An 11,268-nucleotide genomic window follows, 5' to 3' on the forward strand; every position below is an offset into this window, starting at 1 on the left:
TTTCCTCGAGACGAACAACTCGCTCGACCCGTCCCAGTCTGGATTCCGAGCAAACCACAGAACCGAAACCGCTCTCATCGCAGCCACCGATGACTTCCGGAACATGAAGGACAACGGAGAAACAACCGCCCTCATTCTCCTAGACCTCTCGGCAGCCTTTGACACCGTATGCCACCGCACCCTAATAACCTGCCTCTACAACACTGGGATCCAAGGAAAGGCCCTGGACTGGATTACATCATTCCTCTCCGACAGAACCCAGAGAATCCACCTCCCTCCCTTCCGCTCCAAAGACACCAAGATCATCTGCGGCGTACCCTAGGGCTCCTCACTCAGCCCAACCCTCTTCAATATCTACATTATCCCCCTTGCTGCCATCGCACGCAAACACAACATGAACATCATCTTATACGCCGACGACCCCCAATTGATACTCTCCCTCACCAAGGACCCAGCCGCTGCCAAAACCAACCTCCAGGAAGGAATGAAAGACGTAGCAGAATGGATGAAGCTCAGTCGCCTGAAGCTAAACTCAGACAAGATGGAGGTCCTCATCCTCGGACAATCCCTCTCCACCTGGGACGACACCTGGTGAGCCACAGCGCTAAGCCCTGCGCCGACTCCCACGCACGTAACCTAGGATTCATCCTGGACTCCTCCCTCTCATTGACCAGACAAGTCAACGCCGTCTCATCATCCTGCTTCAACACCCTGCGCATGCTCCGAAAAATCTTCCGGTGTATCCCCACAGAAACCAGAAAGACCGTCACCCAGGCCCTCGTCACCAGCCGTCTGGACTACGGAAACGCCCTCTACGCAGGCACCACAGCCAAACTCCAGAAACTACTTCAGCGCAAACAAAACGCCTCTGCTCGTCTCATCCTCGACATCCCCCGCCACAGCCACATATCCACCCACCTAAGAAACCTGCACTGGCTTCCCGTCAACAAAAGGATCACGTTCAGGCTCCTCACGCACACAAAGCACTCCACGACAAAGGACCCGCATACCTCAACGACTGCCTCTCGTTCTAAACCCCCACCCGCCAGCTCCGCTCAACCAGCCTCGCCCTTGCCACCGTTCCACGGATCCGCAGAACCACCGCTGGAGGAAGGTCGTTCTCCTACCTGGCCGCAAAGACATGGAACTCCCTCCACACACACCTTCGACTGACCCAGGACCACCTCACCTTCAGGAAGAACCTCAAGACCTGGCTATTCGAGCAATGACAGCACCCCTCCCCTCAGCGCCTTGAGACCCTCATGGGTGAGTAGCGCGCTCTATAAATGTATTGGCTGATTGATTGATTGACCTAAGTTTATAGTCGTATAACAAATGTTTATCAATAAATGGCATATTTTATTTTATTTTATCTTTTCTTTTTCCCCATTGGTAGCATTGCAATGGTTTTAGTTAACTATGCAACAAATAAATAAACGTAAACACATTGACGAATCAGCACCAGTGCTGCAGTTTTAAAACAAGCATTTACACTGCAATAGGTCTCGCATTAGGAATGTGTGAGCTATTAGTATTGTAAATGACATGTTTGTTTAATATGTGTTGGTTTTGCAAATATATAAATTAATAGTACTGTTATTTACCAAGCCAATACTTTAGAGTGTCCTAATGCGAGTTTTAATAGCTATGGTAATGCTTTTTGGTATCAATGAAGGATAGTGCTGTTGTGGTGCTGAGTTATGTTATGTTATGCGTTTTTATTAGGCGCACAGATGCTCCAGCAAAGGAGCGTCCTGGCGCCCGACAAGGCAGCAGCACAACACAACGAAACAATAAACCAGAAAATTTTAAACTAAGGAAATAAGAAGGTTTTCACCGCCCGGCGAAAGGAGAGCAGATCCCGGAGGGCGCGGATCGCCGCGGGAAGGGAGTTCCAAAGCACCGCCGCGCGGACTTGAAAGGAACGTCCGCCGGCCCTGCTCCGCTTAAAACGAGGAACAACAGCCAGTTCTAGATCAGCAGATCTCAAAGCTCGGGCTGGGATGTAATGAACCAGGAGTTTAGAAAGAATCGTAGCCGGAGACCCCTTGAGTATTTTATAGGTAACACAGAGGACCTTAAACCGAATCCGCGGAGCCACCGGGAGCCAATGCAGCGAGCGCAGGGTACTAGAAGTGGGGCACGATCTAGGTAGCCCTACCACCGCTCTTGCTGCGGCATTCTGAATCCGCTGCAGGCGTCCAATTTCTTCCTGATTCAGGCCTACTAATAGGGAGCTCGCGTAATCCAGCCTAGAGATGACAGTGGCTTGGATCACGAGTTGCCTAGTAGAGGCATCAAAAAACTTAAGCACGGGACGAAGCCCCCGTAAGATGCCGAAACAACAGGCCGCCGTACGTTTGGTATGACAGATAAACGCAAGGGAAGGATCCAGCCAGACCCCGAGGTTTTTAAGCTCAGAAACTGGGGTGGGTGTAAGACCCAAGTCCCCTGGCCACCATCTCTCTCCCCAAAGTTCTGGTTGTTTGCCAAAAATCATGACCTCGGTCTTACTAGCGTTCAGCAGGAGACAGTTGGACGTCATCCAGCCGGCGACCGCCCGCAGTCCTTGTTGGAATCTGGGGGCATCCACATCGGCATCCCCGCTGAGTGATGATGTGGTTGTGCTGAGTGATATGTTGGTGTGTTATAGTTATGTGTTGGTGTCCTAGAGTGATGTCATTGTGTCTTAAAGTGATGTGGTGGTGGTGTAGAGTAATGTGGTTGTGTTCTAGTGTGATGTTGTGTTTGAGAGTGATGTGGTGGTGTCCTTGAGTGATACCTCTACTACAGAACTGGAGTTACAGGACAGAAACTAGTAATGTAGTGTCGTAGTGATATATTAATGTTCCTGAGTGATGTTGTGGTGTTTGTGAGTGATGTTATGGTATCCTCTAGTGATGTGTTGGTATTTTTGAGTGATCTAGTAGTACTTGAGTGATGTGGTAGTGTCTGTGAGTGATGTGGTGGTGTTCCTTAGTGATGTGGTGGTGTTTATGAGTGATGTGGTGGTGTTTCTGAATGATGTGATGGTGTCCCTGAAAGGTACCCCTGAGTGATGTGGTGGTGTTCTTGAGTGGTGCCCCTGAGTGATGTTGTGTTCTTGAGTGATGTCGTTGTTGACTATATAGTGATGTGGTAATGTCCTAGAGCAGAGGTCTTCAAACTTTTTGATGCCGAGACCCCCTTGTAAAACCTTTTTAGGGGTAAGGACCCCCTTCTGACAAAAGTTTCTAGAAACTGGTACTCCTCATCATCATCTTTTGACAACCATAAATGTGCCTGTTAGACCTCATCACATCCATCCATCATTCATCCACCCACACTTTCACACATCCATCCATCCTTTCATCCTTCCATCCATCCATCCTTCATCCATCCACCCTTTCATCTTTCCATCCATACATCCATCCTTTACCCATCCACCCTTCCATCCATCCACCCACCCTCCTTTTCACACATCCATCCATCCATCCATGCAACCTTTTATCCATCCATACATCCATCCACCCTTTCATCCTCCCATTCATACATCTATCCATCATCCATCCACCCACCCACCCTTTCATCCATCCATCCACCCATCATTTATCCCCCCACCTTTTCACACATCCATCCATGTATCATTCATCCATGCAATCTTTTATCCATCCATACATCCATTCTTCATCCACCCACCCTTTCATCCATCCATCCACCCATCATTCATCCCCCCACCTTTTCACACATCCATCCATGCATCATTCATCCATGCAACCTTTTATCCATCCATACATCCATCAATCCTTCATCCGTCCACCCTTTCATCCTTCCTTCCATCCATCCACCCTTTCATCCATCCTCCTTCATCCGTCCACCCTTTCATCCTTACATCCATACATCTATCCTTCATCCATCTATCCTTCACCCATCCAACCTTTCATCCATACATCCATCTTCATCCATCCACCCTTTCATCCTTCCATCCATACATCCATCCTTTACCCGTCCACCCTTCCATCCATCCACCCATCATTCATCCACCCACCTTTTCACACATCCATCAATCATTCATCCATGCAACCTTTTATCCATACATACATACATCCACCCATTCATCCTCCCATCCATACATCGATACATCATCCATCCACCCTTTCATCTATCCACCCACCCACCCTTTCATCCATCCTCCCATCATTCATCCCCCCACCTTTTCACACATCCATCCATGCATCATTCATCCATGCAATCTTTTATCCATCCATACATCCATCGTTCATTCATCCACCCTTTCATCCATCCATTCACCCATCATTCATCCACCCATCTTTTCACACATCCATCCATCCATCATTCATCCAGCTACCCTTTCATCCTTTCTTCCATCCACCCTTTCATCCATCCACCCTTTCATCCATCCACCCTTTCATCCACCCATTCATCATTCATCCACCCACCTTTTCACACATCCATCCATCCTTTATCCTTACATCCATCCATCCACCCATCATTCATTCACCCACCTTTTCTGTGCCTTTCTCATGGGGGGGTGGGGGGGGGCAGTATCTCTCAGCGTGTTTTTCCTTCTTTCCCGATCATGGGAGGGCATCTCTGTGCCTCCCTGCTGGTGGCGGGGGATGTGTCACGGGACCCACAGCTCCAGGCGCATATCCATTGACCTCAAAGGGCTACACTACAGCCTGCTCCCCCAGCCCCCCTCCCCGACTTCCCCCAGCTCGAAAGGCTTCAGGGACACACACAGCCACACCCGAGTACTTGACAAGTCTTTTACTTGTTAATGAGGCTTCGATGTTTTTCACACCTCGGTGTGAATTAGGCCTCGCCATGAGCACCCTCATCAGCCCAAGCCAGGGACCGAATCTGCGACCCCCTTCAAAGGACTCCACGACCCCCCTGGGGGTCGCGCCCAACAGATTGAAGACCTCTGTCCTAGAGTGATGTAGTGGTGTTCCAGAGTGATATGTGGTGTCCCAGAGTTATGTGATGGTGTGCTTGAGTGATGTGATGGTGTCCACGAGTGATGTGGTGGTGTCTTTGAGTGATGTGGTGGTATTCTAGAGACATATGGTGTTGTCCCAGAGAGATGTGGTAATGTCCTAGAGAAATGTGGTGGTGTCCTAGAATGATATAGTAACGTCGAAGAGTAATGTGGTGATGTCTCTGAGTGATGTGGTAATTGAGTGTTGTGGTGGTGCTCTTGAGTAATGTGCTGTTGTTCCTGAGTGATGTGGTGGTGTGTCCCCCCAAACAGGCACTATGGCTAAAACGCGAACAAATGCTATTAAATCGACTCGATTTAGATCTGTTAATGCCATCTGGTATTAAAATATGTACTTTAAATGTGATATTTCAGCGGTAATACAAAATGTGCACAGTTATAACAAAGCCCACAAATAAGCAATTTACCAAAAAGCAAATACAGCTGTGGATATTCCACAAACGCAAAACGACTGAAAAATGCACTGCATGCATGCCTTTATTGGCCATCACATCTGAACAAACAGGAGGAAGCAGACAAACAACACGCATTCACATAGAAACATGCTCACTAGGCCAACATATTACAATGTGGGCCCCAAAAATGTACGACGCTGTGAGAATACGGTCCATCTTAACAATTACTGTGTCCCCTAAAAAAGTTAGAAAAAGTGCGGTCTGCGCCTTACCTGCCCCCTCTGGACTGGCTGCTCCCAAGGCACGTGTCTGGCAAACTGAAAGCGACCGCGGGCAGGTAAATGTTTTTATCAGGCGCTAGGAGATTAAGTGATTTGCCCCGAATCACACGACATTGAGGGCCCTGACGGGCCACCGCTCTAGCCGTTAGGCCACATCCTCTCCCTCTGTACCACAATTGCATGATACAGAGGCTGGCAATTGTAATTTTGGGGCCAGTATTCCTGTGGCTCTTGTACTGTACATCTCTGAATCGGGCTCCAAGTATGTTTGTGCACCCTAGGAACAGCTATAACCAGGTATCATTTAATGGCAGGTCATTACGCCACTTTAGTATTAACATCACAGAAAAAAATGAACACATGTATGTCACCTTGAAAAACAGTGAAAGGGTCCCATTTTTTCGTGCTTAAAAGGCCCGGAGCCACTAACAAGAAACGCGCTTGGAACGTATTAGGAATTCTTATTATTGGCAGGCAAGCTATTCGCTAGATGAAGCCATCCCTAACTAGGCTGCACTTCCTTTGTTTTCAGACTGGACGTCCTCGTCCTGTAATTCGGATTCAAATAAAAACGCTGCGCAGCTTTTGACATCTGACAATTGGAATCGCACAAGAACTGAGCATACAGGAAACGGCCAGTGTTGTTTGGAGACTGCGGGGGAAATGGTTGGCGGGAGAGGTGAGGTGAGGAGGGAAGAGATAGCGGAAATAGGTAGGAGAGGTGAATTAGGCGCTATAATACTGGAAGTGTGCTTAGATGCCTCGGCGGGCACCCCAGTTCTTGGCTGGTTGCTGTTGCCTTACAATGTTTTGTACTGATGCACACACACACACACAGTAAAATAAATAAAAATAACTTATGTCGAGTTAGGGTTCTCCTTTCACGCCAGAATGTATTTGCTTTGCTGTCCAACTTCCGTCCTACGAGAACAGGGCTAAGGATAGGTTTTGAACAATGTCACGTGACAGAAAGGACGCCCAATGGGAGAGCGAGTACGTTCTGTGACGTAAGGTGGACTTCCAGGATATCCTTGTTGTGCTAGAGAGACGTTGAATGCGGCGTAGTGCGTCAGCTCTACATCCTGGAATTCTGGGCAAGTCGTTTAATCACCCGGTGCCTACCAAAAATGAATGCGTCCGTGTGTAATGCCGCCACCACCGCGGCGACGAGAGCAGCCTGAGACACCCGGTGAGTGGGGAAGAGGGGGGCTGTGTGCGCGCGTGATGAGCCTGTGAGTGGTGGTGGGGGGTGTGTGCGTGCGTGGCTGTGTGCGCGTGAGCCTGTCCTGTGAGTGAGCGGGGGGGGGGTGCGTGGCTGTGTGTGTGCGCGTGAAGGGGGAGGGGGGTGCATGCGGGGGGGCTGTACGTAGGTGTGTGTGCGCGCGTGTGTGTATGTGGCGGGGGTTGGTTCTCTGTATGTATGGGTGCGTGCATGGGCGCTTGTGTGTCTCTGTGTATGGCATACGTGTATTTGCCACCGTAAACGAAAAGCAGAAAATTATGACACGCACTTAAAAGGAAAGTCTACGTTTGCAGTTACTTTGAGAGAAAATCACACGAAAAGCACTCAAATTAAAGTCTGCCTCATTGTGTGCGATCGCAACGGAATAATAAAATAAAATAACACGACACGCGTTTCGAAAAGTCTGCCTTTGCAGTTACTGTGTGAAAGAAAATAACCGACACGCACTTAAATTAAAGTCTGCCTTATTGTTTTACATACCAACGGAATAATGTACAAAATGTCTTGCCAAAGCTTACTAAATAAATAACAGGAATTAATGCTGTCAAAAAATAAAGACACGCACTCTAAGAGTGAAAGCGCTCAAGCTTTTACACGAAAGCCAGAACACGTAGTTCGAAACCGAAAGCACTGAAGCTGTCTCCAGCAAGCTGCCAGCAGCTAGATACAAAAGCGCGTTCACACGGACGAATCTGAGACAGCGAAGCGCGTGGGCGATCGCTGTCTCACATTCCCCCAGACACGCCAGCAAAAGATGTCTTCGCAGACAAGCATGCATTCGCATGCTTTTTAGGTCTGCTCGACCTAAAAAGCATGAATGCATCAATTTAATCTAGAGGTCCGGGATTGTGTTTCATGCAAATCCTTTTCATTTAAATTGTTGATGGGCGAAGATTTGCGCATTGAAAACAACGGGCTGCTAACAAGCTGTGGCCCTGACCAATGTGGCCCACACTCGCGCCCGTCAGGGGTTTTGGCCCCTTCTGACCCCCTCTGAAGGGGCCCTTTCCACCCAGAGAGGCCCCCGCAGCTCTGTGCTGGCGCTTTGAAGCAGCTCAGCTCAGCCCTGGCTTCAGCTCGGTTTCAAGGCGCTTCAACCCATTGTAGGCCGAGCAGAGACCTGCCAAAGACAGAGCTGAGGAGCGCTGCACCGACCCCATAATAACCGGGTCATTAACTTAGGAGTACCGGTACTCAAGTGCCGGTACTCTGTAGCGGTGAGTACCCACCGGCCCATTTAAAGCACTGGTTATAGTGGGTGCTGCACAGTGGACACAAGGGGGCGCCTGTTTGTTTAACAAGCTGGAGGCAGAGGAAACAGTGAAAGCTCCGGTCCTGGGATCAGCCTCATCCGTGGCTGCACCCCTGCGAGCTGGACCACAAAGGATGCTTCAGCCATTAAATGAAGTGAGATGAGGGAAGTTGTGTTCCATATCCCAGGTCTGGCAGCCGGTGATGTCTGGAGCTGCCTTGGCCCAGTGGCAAAGAATACAGAGCGCCAGGGGAGCTGTAAAGTGTGTGGGGAGAAGTGTGGAGGGCACCGGGTGAGGCCAAGTTCAACAAGCATTGCAGAGACAGACAGGGTTGGATTGGGATTGAAAATCGGCCACATTTGCATAATCACCCCTCAGTCAAATCACTGCTTTGGCTTAATCTTATAAAAACAAATTTAGGATGGGGAGAGGTGGGGTAGTTAGTTTACAATGGTGAAAGAGGTGAGGCCTCTCCTCCTCAGGCCCCCTGCCCCCCCCCCCCTCGGTGTGTGCACACATGAATGGGCCGCCAGCGAAACAAAGGCTGCTGCAGCGCCCACCTGCCCCCAGAGAGGCCACTCAGACCCCCCTGGCAGCTGAGACAGCGCCCACCGGCCCCCAGAGAGGCCACTCAGACCCCCCTGGGCAGCTGAGACAGCGCCCACCTGCCCCCAGAGAGGCCACTCAGACCCCCCCTGGCAGCTGAGACAGCGCCCACCTGCCCCCAGAGAGGCCACTCAGACCCCCCTGGCAGCTGAGACAGCGCCCACCTGCCCCCAGAGAGGCCACTCAGACCCCCCTGGGCAGCTGAGACAGCGCCCACCTGCCCCCAGAGAGGCCACTCAGACCCCCCTGGGCAGCTGAGACAGCGCCCACCTGCCCCCAGAGAGGCCACTCAGACCCCCCCTGGCAGCTGAGACAGCGCCCACCTGCCCCCAGAGAGGCCACTCAGGCCCCCCTGGCAGCTGAGACAGCGCCCACCTGCCCCCAGAGAGGCCACTCAGACCCCCCCTGGCAGCTGAGACAGCGCCCACCTGCCCCCAGAGATGCCACTCAGACCCCCCTGGGCAGCTGAGACAGCGCCCACCTGCCCCCAGAGAGGCCACTCAGACCCCCCCTGGCAGCTGAGATAGCGCCCACCTGCCCCCCAGAGAGGCCACTCAGACCCCCCTGGCAGCTGAGACAGCGCCCACCTGCCCCCAGAGAGGCCACTCAGACCCCCCTGGCAGCTGAGACAGCGCCCACCTGCCCCCAGAGAGGCCACTCAGACCCCCCCTGGCAGCTGAGATAGCGCCCACCTGCCCCCCAGAGAGGCCACTCAGAACCCCCTGGCAGCTGAGACATCGCCCACCTGCCCCCAGAGATGCCACTCAGACCCCCCTGGGCAGCTGAGACAGCCCCCACTTGCCCCCAGAGAGGCCACTCAGACCCCGCTGGGCAGCTGAGACCGCGCCCACCAGCCCCTAGAGAGGCCACTCAGACCCCCCTGGCAGCTAAGACAGCGCCCACCTGCCCCCAGAGAGGCCTCTCAGAACCCCCCTGGCACCTGAGAAAGCGCCCACCTGCCCCCAGAGAGGCCACTCAGACCCCCTGGGAAGCTGAGACAGCGCCCACCGGCCCCCAGAGAGGCCACTCAGACCGCCCCTGGCAGCTGAGACAGCGCCTACCGGCCCCCAGAGAGGCCACTCAGACCCCCCCCTGGGCAGCTGAGACAGAGCCCACCTGCCCCTAGAGAGGCCACTCAGACCCCCCCCCCCCCCCCCGGGCAGCTGAGACAGCGCCCACCTGCCCCCAGGGAGGCCACTGAGACCCCCCTGGCAGCTGAGACAGTGTCCACCTGCCCCCAGAGAGGCCACTCATACCCCCCTGGGCAGCTGAGACAACGCCCACCTGCCCCCCAGAGCTGCGAGACGAGGAGAGACAGAGAGGAGAGACAGACGCTAGAAGAGGATGAGACAGTCACTGCTGGAAGAGGACACGAGAGACAGACAGGGCAGCGGGGGCAGAGTAGGAGGCCCGGGAAGAGCCAGACGGCAGCACTCAGGGCGCTATAGTGAGGCGCTAAGGATGAAAGGCCGAGACAAGGAGGGGAGGTCTGAAGACCAAAGAGAAAGACAGGGGTCACAAAACCAGACTTTGAAGCTCAAAGAGCTGCCTGTCCCGGGGTGCCCTGTCCCTCCCCACTCCCGCCTGGAGGTAGAGACAAGGAATGAGGTGAAGAGAGGTCACAGGGCATGGATGCTCCAGCGGGGCCTTTCACCTGGCGGCGGAGTCCGGCTTCAAAACCCGTCCGACCGGGGGAGCTTGTCTAACCTGCGCGGCTCCCCGTCCCCCTCCACCCCTGCAGCTCCCTCCCCTCTCCCGCCTCCCGCCTTTCTGGGCTCCTCTCACCTCCTCCCGTCCAAAATCGACGCAGAAGTGCCTTTCCGCATTGCTAGAGTTCCGCCTAGAGTCCCACAGCGCCGAGAGGCCTCTGATGTTCTTCTAGGCGCTGCACCCCCTGGAATCCTGCTCGCCCGTGATCCTGAGGAAGCAGGAGGCGGAACGCAAGACTACTGCCGTAAGTGTGACCTTTCCACTTCCTGTATGTTAATGTGAAGGATGTTGTGTAGTGCTGAATTCTGCCAATGCTGCTTCTGGGCGCCTGTGAAAGGGATGCAGCATGTCCTCAAGCAAGGCCTCTCGCGCATGTGTCGCTGCTTGATAATCTAAACATATCCACTCTAAAATAAGTTCGCTCACAGCACAATCGAATACCAACCAAAGTACGAGAAATGCCAACTGTGCAAGGGGGCAACCCAGCATACCCATGTTTGTCATTACAATGTTGATGGTACATAGAGGCCTCCTTTAACTTGTCTTGGAGAAGCTTAAATATGATATTTTCACGAATGAACATCCCATTATTGCAGTCTATTTATACTCTCGTGCAAAAGCATGTAACATTTTACTCCCAGTCCTCTGATAGTTTGGGTTGTTATAATGAACCCCAGTCACTTCACAGTCGCTTTGTTCAGTCGTTGCTACTTAGCTCGTTTTGTGCAGCCCTCTAATTGCCCCTCGAAGATTGCCCCTCCTTTTCATGAACCCTGAC

Source organism: Lissotriton vulgaris, chromosome 1_2 (assembly GCF_964263255.1).
Source record: "Lissotriton vulgaris chromosome 1_2, aLisVul1.2, whole genome shotgun sequence".
Taxonomy (NCBI): domain Eukaryota; kingdom Metazoa; phylum Chordata; class Amphibia; order Caudata; family Salamandridae; genus Lissotriton; species Lissotriton vulgaris.